The sequence below is a fragment of the Aotus nancymaae genome, unplaced genomic scaffold (genome assembly GCF_030222135.1).
Source record: "Aotus nancymaae isolate 86718 unplaced genomic scaffold, 86718_ANA_hifiasm-v0.15.2.pri h1tg000021l, whole genome shotgun sequence".
In the NCBI taxonomy this organism is placed as follows: domain Eukaryota; kingdom Metazoa; phylum Chordata; class Mammalia; order Primates; family Aotidae; genus Aotus; species Aotus nancymaae.
The window spans coordinates 10,877,653-10,890,917 of NW_026988433.1; positions in this window are offsets into that span (position 1 = coordinate 10,877,653).

The window sequence follows — 13,265 nt, forward strand, 5'->3', positions numbered from 1 at the left end:
CCAGCATTAAGGATAACATCAAAACCCAAACAAGCAAACAAGCGTGGAGGTGACCTGTGCTAGTCCAGGTCCTCTAGAAGCAGAGACCAAATGGGATTCTTTGCCATGCAAGAGATTCATCAAGGCCAAGTGTGGTGGTTCACGCCTGTAATCCCAGCACTTTGGGAGGTGGAAGTGAGAGAATCACCTGAGGTCAGGAGTTCCAAACCAGCCTGGCCATCATGGTGAAACCTGTCTCTACTAAAAATACAAAAATTAGCAGAGCGTGATGGTGTGCGCCCGTAATCCCAGCTACTTGGGAGGCTGAGGCAGGAGAATCGTCTGAACCCAGGAGGCAGAGGTTGTAGTGAGCTGAGATCACGCCACTGCACTCCAGCCTGGGTGACAGAGCAAGACTCTGTTTCAAATAAATAAATAGATAGATAGATAGATAGATAGATAGATAGATAGATAGATGATAGATTCATCAGAGCCAAGCCTGGGAGGGAAAAGAGGAGGGAGCCAGGGTCTGGGGGAGCTGTCCCTCCACAAGGCAGGTCTGACTCTTGCTGGAGGACAGGAGGAAAGAAGGAAGGGAAGTTGGGGGTGCCATCCTGTGAGAGTTCAGCACGAATGTGGGAAAATCCTCAGACAGAGGTGCCTGGGTCTCCCAGGAACCAGCCATCCCCAGCATCCCTGCTGTGCTGTCTCTAGCTGGGAGAAGCCTGCAGGAAGCAGGGTCCCCATGAGCTGGGTGATTTCGGGGCACAGCAGCTGGGCCTTCAGGCACTTATACTCCCCAGAGTGGGAAATCTGAGGGGCACATTTTCACGGCCGCCATACCACCCCAACGACTGAAAATAAGGCAATGACCCAATGGCAGAATTACGTGGGCGTTCAAAGTCATTTTCTCAAAGAATGTTTAATGGCAGGGTAAAATGCTTCCAGTATGATGTTAATTTATAAAAGCAAGTCACAAAATATGTTTATGATGGGCCCCCATTGAGTTAAAAAATACGTGTTGGAGGAATGTGGATGGAGCTGGAGGACATTATCCTTAGCAAACTAACCCAAGAACAGAAAACCAAATATCACATGTTCTCGCTTATAAGTGGGAGCTAAATGATGAGAACTCATGATGACAAAGAAGGAAACAGATCCTGGGGTCTACTTGAGGGGGAGGGGGGAGGGGAGAGGGGGGAAAGGGGAGGGTGGGAGAAGGGAGGGGAACAGAGAAGATAACTCTTGGGTACTGGGCTTAATACCTGGGCGATGAAATAATCTGTATAATAAACCCCCATGACACAAGTTTACTTAGTTCATTTTCATACTGCTATAAAGATGTAGCGGAGACCTGGTATTTTATCAAGAAAAGAGGTTTAACTGACTTACAGTTCTCAGGTCTGGGGAGGCCTCAGGAAATTCACAATTATGGCAGACACAGAAGAGGCACTTCTTACATGGCGGCAGGCGAGAGAAAGTGGCGAGCAAAGGAGGAAGTGCCCCTTATAAAACCTTCAGTGAGAACTCACTCACTATGGCGAGAACAGCATGAGGGAAACCGCCCCCATGATCCTATCACCTCCACCTGGTTTCTCCCTAGACATGTGGGGATTACAATTCAAGATGAGATTTGGGGCTAGGCGCGGTGGCTCACACCTGTAATCCCAGCACTTTAGGAGGCCAAGGCGGGTGGATCACGAGATCAAGAGATCGAGATCATCCTGGTCAACATGGTGAAACCCCGTCTCTACTAAAAATACAAAAAATTAGCTGGGCATGGGCGTGCCTGTAATCCCAGCTACTCAGGAGGCTGAGGCAGGAGAATTGCCTGAACCCAGGAGGCGGAGGTTGCAGTGAGCCGAGATCGCGCCATTGCACTCCAGCCTGGGTAACAAGAGCGAAACTCCGTCTCGAAAAAAAAGAAAAAGAAAAAAAAAAGATGAGATTTGGGTGGGGACACAAAGGCTAGCCATGTCACTATGTAACAAACCTTCACATGTGCCCCTGAACTTAAAAGTTTTTTAAAAAGTGTGTGTGGCCAGGCGCGGTGGCTCACGCCTGTAATCCCAGCACTTTGGGAGGCCGAGGCGGGTGGATCACGAGGTCAAGAGATCGAGACCATCCTGGTCAATATGGTGAAACCCCATCTTTGTGGGGAAAAAAAAAATTTCCCATCTTTGTGGAAAATTTTTGTTTTTCCTTTTTGATTGCAGTGCTGTGATCTCGGCTCACTGCAACCTCTGCCTCCTAGGCTAAAGCAATCCTTCTGCCTCAGCCTCCTGAGTAGCTGGGATTACAGGTGCCTACAACCACACCAGGCTAATTTTTGTATTTTTAGTAGAGATGGGGTTTCACCATGTTGGTAAGGCTGGTCTCGAACTCCTGATCTCAGGTGATCCGCCCACCTCAGCCTCCTAAAGTGCTGGGATTACAGGCATGAGTGACCATGCCCGGCCAAGAATTTTCTTTATATTTTAATGTATTTTCCAAAGTTTCTAAAGTTAGTATGTATTATTTTAGAAATCAGTCAAATAAACATGATTTCAAATTCTAAGCAAAGGGTTTTCAAGTCTTGGTATTAAGGGTAAAAGCCCGTGGGACCCCCAGGTTTCTTACTGTAGCAACGGGTTTGTGACATCGGTGCTTCTCCTCAATGACCTCTGACATCAGGCCCGCTCCACTGTTCACAGCTCTTCACCTGCTCTTCGGATCTCCCAGCTGAATGGGCAAAGCAGCCCCTCGGCATGACTCCTTGTATAACCAATTTTACAGTAAAACCAATGCAATTTATTTCTCTCAGCCCTTTCATGCACTACCCAAAACAACAGTACTTTACAATGAGAGGGAATATTTAGAATGGCAATTCTGAGGCTCTTCAAGATACCATTATTAATTTCCTATTCAATGGCCCCGGAAATATTTCCCCCAACAGCATTAGTGCTGAGAAAGGCTAATCTTGGATTCCAGTATCTGGTTCTCTACTTACCGTAAGTGACGTAACCTTAGACAAACTACTTCATCTCTAAAAGTTTCAATTAAACAATTATGTAACTTAGCAGTGTGTGTGTGTGTGTGTGTGTGTGTGTGTGTGTGTGTGTGTATTCACAGTCGTGCACCTATCATTGCCATATAATTCCAGAACATTCTTCCCTCTGGCAACCACTAATCTGCTTTCTGTCTCAATGGATTTGCCCATTCCACAATTTTTATTTTTATTTTTTGAGACAGTCTCGCTGTCGCCCAGGCTGGAGTACAGTGGTGGGATCTTTGCTCACTGCAACCTCCGTCCCCTGGGTTCAAGCGACTCTTCTCCCTCAGCCTCCTGAGTAGCTGGGATTACAGGTGCCTGCCTCCACACCCAGCTAATTTTTCTATTTTTAGTAGAGATGGGGTCTCAGCATGTTGGCCAGGCTGGTCTCAAATGCCTGACCTCAGGTGATCTGCCCGCTTCAGCCTCCCAAAGTGCTGGGATTACAAGGGTGAGGCACCGCGCCTGGACCATAATTTCCTACAAAGAGAATCGTATGGCATTCGTCCTCTTGCGTCTGACTTCCTCAAGGTTCGTCGATGTTGCCGCGTGTGTCAGTGCACCATCCCTTCCGATGGCGAGTAACATCCCACCGTATGGCTGGATCACATTTTGTTTATTGAGTCATCACTTCAGGTGAACTTGGGTTGTCTCCACATTTGGCCATTGTGAATAATGCTGCTTCCAACATTTGCCTACAAGTATCCCTGTTTTCATTTCTTTTGGGTCTATACCTAGGAATGGGATTGCTGGGCTACATGGTAGTGCTACTTTTAACTTCTGGAAGAAATGCCTGGCTGTTTTCCATGGCGGCTGCACCATTTCACATTCCCATTGGCCATGTATGAGGGTTTCAGTATCTCTGCACCTTAACCAACATGTCGACACCACTTCTGCCTTTTTTTTTTTTTTTTTGAGACAGAGTCTGGCTCTATTGCCTAAGCTGGAGTGCAGTGACATGATCTCGGCTCACTGCAACCCCTGCCTCCCGGGTTCAAGCGATTCTTCTGACTTAGCCTCCTGAGTAGCTGAGATTACAGGTGCCTGCCACCACACCTGCCTAATTTTTGTATTTTTAGTAGAGATGGAGTCTCACTATGTTGGCCAGGCTGATCTTGAACTCCTGACCTCATGTGATTCACCCTCCCAAAGTGCTGAGATTACAGGCATGAACCATTGCGACCGGCCCATTTCTCTTTTTTTGATTGATCAATTGATTGATTGAGACAGGGTCTCACTCTGTCACCCAGGATGGAGTGCAGTGGTGTAATCATGGTTCACTGAATTTCAGCCTTGACCTCCCAGGCTCAAGTGATCCTCCCACTGCAGCCTCCCAAGTAGCTGGGACTATAGGCGTGCACCACCACACCCAGCTAATTTTTGTATTTTTTTTGTAGAGATGGGGTTTTGCCAAGTTGCCCAGGCTGGTCTCAAACTCCTGGGCTCAAGCGATCTACCTGCCTTGACCTCCCAAAGTGCTGGGATTACAGGCGTGAGCCACCGCACCTGGCCCTGGATATTTCATTTGTATGGAATCACACAACACGTGACCTTCTGTGTCTGACTTCTCTCACTTAGCATAATGGTTTCGAGGGTCTTCCACCTTGAGTACATATCAGTTTTTCATTCCTTTGTATGGTTAGCTGGGTGTGGTGGTGCACGCCTGCAGTCCCAGCTACTTAGGAGGCTAAGGCAGGAGAATCTATTATTCTTCAATAATAATATTCTTCAACACTCTTGTATTATTTTCAGTGTAATACTAAGTGCACTTCCTTGGTTAAATTGATTCCCAAGTATCTTGTCTTGGTTGATGCTATTGAACATGAAATTGTTTTCTTAATTTCATTTTTGGGCTATTTCTTGCCAGTGTACAGAAAGACAGCCGATTTTTGTGTACTAATCCTGAGTCCTGCAACCTTGCTGATCCCATTCACTAGCTCTAAAGGGTGTGTGTGCATTCTTTAGGGCTTTCTATGCAAACCATCATATCATCTGCAAATGGTTTTTCTCACTTTCCAATCTGAAGGCCTTGTATATCTTTTCCTTTCTTTCCTTTTTTTTTTTTTTTGAGATGGAGTTTCACTCTTGTCGCTCAGGCTGGAGTATAATGGCACGATCTTGGCTCACTGCAACCTCTGCCTCCCAGGTTCAAGCGATTCTCCCACCTCAGCCTCTTGAGTAGCTAGGATCACCACACCCAGCTAATTTTTGTATTTTATTTTTTTAGTAGAGACGGCGTTTCACCATGTTGGCCAGGCTGATCTCAAACTCCTGACTTCAGGTAATCTGCCCACCGTGGTCTCCCAAAGTGCTTGGATTACAGGCGTGAGCCACTATGCTCAGCCTCTTCCTTTTTTTTTTTTTTTTTTTTTGAGATGGAGTTTCACTCCTGTCGCCAGGCTGGAGTACAGTGGCACGATCTTGGCTCATTGTAACCTCCGCCTCCCAGGTTCAACAGATTCTCCTGCCTCAGCCTCCTAAGGAGCTGGGACTACAGGCGTGCACCACCATACCCAGCTAATTTTGCTTATTTTTTGTGGAGGCAAGGTCTCACTGTTGCCCAGGCTGGTCTGGAACTCCTGGGCTCAAGTGATCTGCCCACCTTTGCCTCCTAAAGTGCTGGGATTACAGGTGTGAGCCACCACCCCGGGCCGTCTTTTATTTTTATGTTTTGCCTAATTGCCCTAACCAGAACCTCCATAACAATACTGATATTGACAACACTGAAGGGGAAGAAGCAGTCATCCACTTCTCGTTCCTGATCGTAGGGGCAAGCACCAGTCTCTCACCATGAAACGTGACGTTAGCTGTGGACTTTCTGTAGCTGCTCTTCGTCAGGCTGGGGAAGTTCTACCCCATCTACTCCTGGTTTGCTGAACGTTCTTATGTTGAAAGGTAAACCTCAGTTTTCTCATATGTAAAATGAGGACAATAATCTCTATGTAGAGAGTTTTTTGAAGTTGAAAATGGGATAAGGCCGGGTGCAGTGGCTCACGCCTGGGGTACATCTGATCTAACCCTGTAAGCCTCTATTTCTTATCTCTAGCATGGGAATTATAAAGCACCTACCTCATGGGCAGGCAGTGGTAGATGTGATTTAAATAGCGAGACTGCTACGTGCCTGGGACGTAGAAACTGTGTGCTGTGATAGATGACAGATAAAATGAGCTGCGGTCTTGAGAAAGGAGAGATAAAATGTGGTACTGACAGCAACATCACATGTGACGTTGGCAACAGAAATGGAGCACTGGCGGTGGGTCTGGTGCACAGGAGGGCAGCAGGCCAGGCCACAGCGGGGAGAAAGCTCTCGCCCTCCCGGGGAGGGAAATGCTGGCAGCGGCACAGAGGGAAGAAGCGTGGAGGGTGGTTGAGTAGCCACAGGGAGCTCCTCTTGGTGGGACCTGGGCTGTGTAATCAGAAGCAAGGGGAATGAAATTACTGTTGCACTGAATGCTGAGCAATGGATGGAGATGGGGGGACTTATTCTAGGAGACAGGTAAATTGAAGTGCTCTGGCTGGGGCAGGGGTGAAGGGAGGCCGAGTTTTGAAAAAAGAATGGGGGCTGGGTGCTGTGCTCACACCTGTAATCCCAGCACTTTGGGAGGCCGAGGCAGGTTGGTGACCTGAGGTCAGGAGTTTGAGACCAATCTGGCCAACATGGTAAATCCTTGTCTCTACTAAAAAAAAAAAAAAAAAAAAAATTAGCTGGGCGTGTTGGCTCGTGCCTGTAATCCTGGCTACCCGGGAGGCTGAGGCAGGAGAATCGCTGGAACCAGGCAGGTGGAGGTTGCAGTGAGTCAAGATGGTTCCACTGCATTCCGGCCTGGGCTACAGAGTAAGACTCCATCTCAAAAAAGAGAGAGAGAGAGAGAGCACGCAAGAAAGAAGGAAGGAAGGAAGAGAAAATAAAAGAAAAGGGAAGAGAAAAGGAAAAGAAAAAGGAATGAGGAAAGGCTGGGTGTGGTGGCTCACACCTGTAATCCCAGTGCTTTCAGAGGCTGAGGTGGGTGGACTGATTGAGCTCAAGTGTTTGAGACCAGTCTGAGCAACATGGCAAGACTCTGTCTCTACAAAAAAAGGAAAAAGAAAAAGGGATAGGTGTTAGAAAGCAGGATGATGTTGGCCAGGCACAGCGGTTCACGCCTGTAATCCCAGCACTTTGGGAGTCCCAGGTGGGCAGATCACAAAGTTGGAAGTTCGAGACCAGCCTGGCCAACATGGTGAAACTCCGTCTCTACTAAAAATACAAAAATTAGCCGGGCATGGTGGTAGAAGCCTGTAATCCCAGCTACTCAGGAGGCTGAGGCAGGAAAATCGCTTGAACCTGGGAGGCAGAGGTTGCAGTGAGCCAAGATTGCACCACTGCACTCCAGCCTGGGCAACAGAGCAAGACTCCATCTCAAAATAAAAAAAAATAAAAAAAAAAAGAAAAGAAAGCAAGATGATGTTTCCTGATCTTTTTTTATCAGCATTGGGAGAGTTCTGTTAGGAGATAACAGAATTCTGACTTATACCAGCTGTGTCATGGCATGGGATAGGACCGCAGTTAGCAACATTTTGGAGAAAGAATTCACAGCCCAAGATTCGATGAATGAGAAGGGGAGGGCAGGCTGTCGTGAAGAAAGAAAACTCAGAAATGCTGCCAGGGTGTTACTGACGAGCCAACCAGTCTTAGTGGTGGCCTTGATATAAACTGAGACATTTTGTTGGGAATTGGAACAGAGATGAATAATAAGAAAAGTTGCTGCCTTTATAGGTGCTGCCTACAAACTCAGCATACGTAATTGTAGGAATCCACGGGAGAGGTGTGATTATTATCCACATTTCATAGAAGAAAGACTTCCAGGCACAGGACGCTGTCACTCACCCAGGCAGTCACTCAGGACCCAGATCTTGAGGGACTAGCACTTCATGATGAGGACTTTCAATTTCATCTTTTTTTTAAGATGGAGTTTTGCTCTGTCATCCGGGCTGGTATGCAGTGAAGCGATCTCGGCTCGCTGCAACCTCCACCTCCCTGGGTCAAGCGATTCTCCTGCCTCAGCCTCCTGAATAGCTGGGACGACAGGTGCCTGCCACCATGCCAGGCTAACTTTTTGAATTTTTAGTGGAGACGGGATTTCACTATGTTGGCCAGGCTGGTCTCAAACTCCAGACCTCAGGTGATCTGCCTGCCTCGGCCTCCCAAAGTGCTGGGATTACAGGTGTGAGCCAACACGCCCAGCCTTAGATTTCATTCTCAATGCAATGGGAAGCTGCTGGAAGTTGGAGCAGCATCTTTTTAAAAGACCATTCCAGGCTGGATGCGGTGGCTCATGCCTGTAATCCCAGCACTTTGGGAGGCCGAAGTGGGCAGGCCACTTGAGGTCAGGAATTGCAGACCATCCTGGCCAAGATGGTGAAATCCCATCTCTACTAAAAATACAAAATTTAGCCAGGCATGGAGGCAGGTACCTGCACACCTGTAATCCCAGCTACTCAGGAGGCTGAGGCAGGAGAATCGCTTGAACTCAGGAGGTGGAGGTTGCAGTGAGCTGAGGTTGCACCCCTGCACTCCAGCCTGGGCGACAGAGTGAGACTCCATCTCGGTGGGGGACTGGGGGAAGCCAGGGCTGTCTGTATTCTGGAGGTGTTATTGGGGAGACTTGCTAATAGGCTGAATGTGGGAAGAGAGGGAAAGGGAGAGGCCAGGGTTCTGTCTGAGTTTCCCTCTGGAGCAGTTGGGGAGACGCCAATGCCATTTATCGGGATGCAGGGCGTTTGCGGAAGAACAAGTTTTGGGCACAGAGATGGAAAGTAAGGTTAGTTAGAGGGAGAGAGACTTGAGAAAGAGAAACTTGTGAATAGAGAGGAATGAGCCAATGAAAAAGGAGAAAAGTGCAAGGGACAGAAGAGATCACTGACAAGAGAAAGCCCCAGCGGGGAACAAAGGGAATGGTCCAGGAAAAGACAACACCTCTGCGATGTGAGATTTGGCCGCTGTTCCTGTGAAGTTTGCTCTTCCCTAAGGGGCTCTGTATGGGAGCTCCCTTCTGCCTCCTCGCCCCCACAACCCTTTGCTGGTTGATCTCTGCTTGTTCTGCTGGTTCCTGGCTCAGAAGCCACCTGCCACAACCTACCACAGGTATCAACACAGATTTTATTGCATTTACAGTAAAGTCACTGTTGTATTCTCTGAGCCTCATTCAAATACAACCTTAGTACACACATCTTTTTTTTTTTTTTGAGACAGAGTCTCACTCTGACACCCAGGCTGGAATGCAGTGTTGAGATCTCAGCTCACTGCAACCTCTGCCTCTGGGTTCAAGCAATTCTGCTGCCTCAGCCTCCTAAGTAGCTGGGATTACAGGCATCTGCCACCATGCCCAGCTAATTGTTTTTTGTATTTTTAGTAGACACGGGGTTTCAACATGTTGGCCAGCCTGACCTCGAACTCCTAACCTCAGGTGATCCACCCGCCTCAGCCTCCCACTGCTCCTGGCCTTTTTTTTTTTTTTTTTTTTTAATAGAGTCTCGCTCTGTTGTCCAGGATGGAGTGCAGTGGCATGATCTTGGCTCACTGCAACCTCTGCCTCCTGGGTTCCAAGCGATCCTCCGGCCCCAACCTCTCAAGTGCCTGGGATTATAAACATGCACCCCCACACCTGGCTAATTTGTGTATTTTTAGTAGAGACAGGGTTTTGCCATGTTGGCCAGGTTGGTCTCAAACTCCTGACCTCAAGTGGTCCCCCCTCCTTGGCCTCCCAAAGTGCTAGGATTATAGGCGTGAGCCACTGCACCCAGCCAGTACACACATCTTGATCAAAGGAGAATAAAAAAGGAAGAGTCGGGTAAATACACAGCAAGTATTAGGGAAAGGAGGGAGAGAAACTAGAGAAACTTACACAGATCTCAGTACATACAGGAGAGTTGACATAAGGTCATTATAGTCCATGATGGGTGGTGCTGGGAACCTGGGAGACACCAATAGGTTGGAATCAGGGCTGTGGGACTACTCAGGCCCCACCCCCACTGCAAAACTGTAATAGAACCAACCAGCTCTGTTCAGTACTTCCCCCAGGAGTGAAAATCAGTCAGACTAGATGAAGAGATTAGACTGCTCACTGTGCCATACCCATTAAGGCAGGAAAGGAGACTCTTATCTTAAAAAGCTTTTCCTCTCTCTACACAATAAGGGTTTTCTAGCTAATGATTTTCAGTAAAATAGAATATCTGATCAATCAGAATGCCCCATTCCCTGGGTGTCTCACTGTGATTTTGTAGCTTTTCACAAAGCCTTTGGAAACTTTTTTTTTTTTTTTTTGAGACAGAGTTTCTGGACTAGTGTGATATCTTCCAGGAAGAAAAAAAAAAAGAAAAAAGAAAGAGGCCGGGCGTGGTGGCTCACGACTGTAATCCAAGCACTTTGGAGGCCAAGGCGGGCAGATCACCTGAGGTCAGGAGTTCAAGACCAGCCTGACCAACATGGTGAAACCCCGTTTTTTTTTTTTTTTTTTTTTTTTTTAAAAGAAAGAAAAGAAAAGAAAAAAGAAAGAGACAGAGTTTCACTCATGTTGCCAAGGATGGAGTGCAATGGCGAGATCTTGGCTCACCACAACCTCCACCTCCCGGGTTCAAGTGATTCTCCTGCCTCAGCCTCCCTAGTAACTGGGATTACAGGCATGTGCCACCACACCCAACTAATTTTGTATTTGTAGTAGAGATGGTGTTTCTCTCTGTTGGTTAGGCTCGTCTCAAACTCTCAATGTCAGGTGATCCGCCTGCCTAGGCCTCCCAAAGTGCTGGGATTACAGGCATGAGCCACCATGCCCAGCTGCCTTTGGGAACTTTTAAATGACCAATATTGCAGGTATATATGCAATTCTGGAACTGGTATTAAAAAGCATACTTACAGCTGTGTGTGGTGGCTCATGTCTGTAATCCCAGCACTTTGGGAGGCCGAGGCAGGCGGATCACCTGACATCGGGAGTTTGAGACCAGCCTGACTCACATGGTGAAACTCTGTCTCTCCTAAAAATATAAAAATTAGCCCTGCCTGGTGTCAGGCACCTGTAGTCCCAGGTACTTGGGAGGAAGAGGTACGAGAATCACTTGAACCCAGGAGGCAGAGGTTACAGTGAGCTGAGATTACACCATTGCCCTCCAGCCTGGGCAACAGAGTGAGAGTCTGTCTCAAAAAAAAGAAGAAAGAAAGAAAGCAAAGAAAAGCATACTTAACAGAAGAAATCCATATGGTGTCTGCAATGTGCTTCAAAATAATGGAGGTGGGCATGAGGTCTTAGAAGAAAACAAAACTGGCCCTGAGTTGACAGTTGTTAAAGTAGATGACGGGCATTCTTGATGAGATGAGAGGTTCATTACACTGTTCTCCACTTCTGTGTGTACTGGAGATTTTCTGAACTCAAAAGGTAAAAAGTGTATTCATTAAACTTCAGGATAAATTCAATCATACTACCCTATACAAATCTAATTTCATATCTTGACCAAAAATAAGGGAAACCATGTTCTGCTGAAGCAAGTCCGTATCAAGATGAAATGCTTTTCATGCCATTTAGAGATTAGTCTTATATCTACAATTACTCAAGTTGAAGTTTTGAAATTACCTATGCAGTCTTCAGAGTCAACGCCCTCTGATCCCCCTTCCTCCCCTGCCCCGCCGGTGCCCAGGGCGGTGGGCAGAGGCAGCTGGAGCGGGGTGGGCATGGCGAGGCTTCATCCACGGGCTGTCTGGATGTCTGCTCCTGCCAGGTCTGTGTGAGGTACGGCACCAGGCCCTCATCCCGGTGGGCTCGGAATCTGGTGGGGAAGAGAAACTGCGTAATCACAACACGATCGGTGTCCTGGGAGCTGCTCCGAGGCTGGACTGTGTGTGTGCGCATGCCTGTGCGTGGGGAGGGAATATGAAGGCTGGTTTCTGAGGATCTGATGTTTAAGGAAGAACCTGAAGGAAAAGAGTGGAGATGGGGAAGGGCCTGGGCAGAGGAGACAGGCCTTGGGAAAACTGTAAAGGGCAAAACCAAACCAAACCTGGTGTGTTCAGAAAATGAAAAACAGCCAAGAAAGCAGGGGAGGGGCCTCCATGAGGGCCCGGGCCTTTATCTGGAAAGCGCTGGAAAAATTGAAGAGCAACCTGGCTAGACTCGGGCTTTTGAAAGCTCACGCTATGGACGTGGAGGAAGGATGAGGCCACTGCCTGAGCTGCTTGGGCAATGACATGACTTGGATGGAGGCGATGGCAGCGGGGATGGAGAAAAGCAGGTGACGTATTTAGAAGAAACTGAGAAGAGAAACTCGGCAGGACTTGGTATTGGGAGGGAGAGGAAGGGCATCAGGGATAATTCTCTGGATTTGGGCTTGGCGAATGGCGGATGGAGAGGCCACTTACAGGATGGAAAAGCCCTATTAACAGGCTTTACCCGTGTGGCCTTGCTACCTTGGACGTGACTCTGGTTTGTCTGTAAATGGAATAAACCATGCCACCACCTTGAGAACCGTTCAGGGCCACATATACCCCTGCAGCAGCTCAAAATGTAAGCCTGAGCACGACCCGGCGCACAGAGGAATGGCACTCTATCCTGCTCCTGTCCCTGTTCCTCCCTCCCCCACCCACCCAACCTCTGCTTTCTCCTCCATTCATGCCTCTGCCATCTTTTAGAAATCCCAGGTAAGTATGGAGCTCCATTCAAAACATGAACACGGACCCCTGTTGCTGAGCTCAGTGGAAACCGAGTTCCTTCCAGCCCAAAGGAGCCTGTGAGGCACTCACCTTTCCCTCTAGGACCCCCGGTTCTCAAGGCCCAGGCTTGCTTTGAGTCATGGAGACTTCTCCTCAGGGGAGGCATGGGGGTTTGATCAGACAAGAGCCTGTGTATCAACCCACTGCATTCTACATCGAGAGCCATATCCTGGCAGTCATCCTGTGAAGCAACCCCACGGCTCTGTGCAGGCTGGCTCTTCTCACTGGGTCACCCTGTCCAAGCACAAGGAGCCAGTGGGTGGGTGCGGGGCCCAGGAAAATGGCAGAGAAAAGCTTCTACATTAATCAGAGATGAGCCAAACCTTCTCGGCACCTGAACAAAGGGACATTTCTACTGGTCAGCTTTCTAGTCTGTCCCGTCTCTGGTGTGGGGTCAGTAACAAGCAGGGGGACCACAGTGCCCGGAGGCCACCACTGTTTCTGAAGCCTTTGCAGAGCTGGGCTAGTGCTCGCTGTGCTGATGACTGCACTAAGCACAGAGCTCCACAGGCTCCTGAA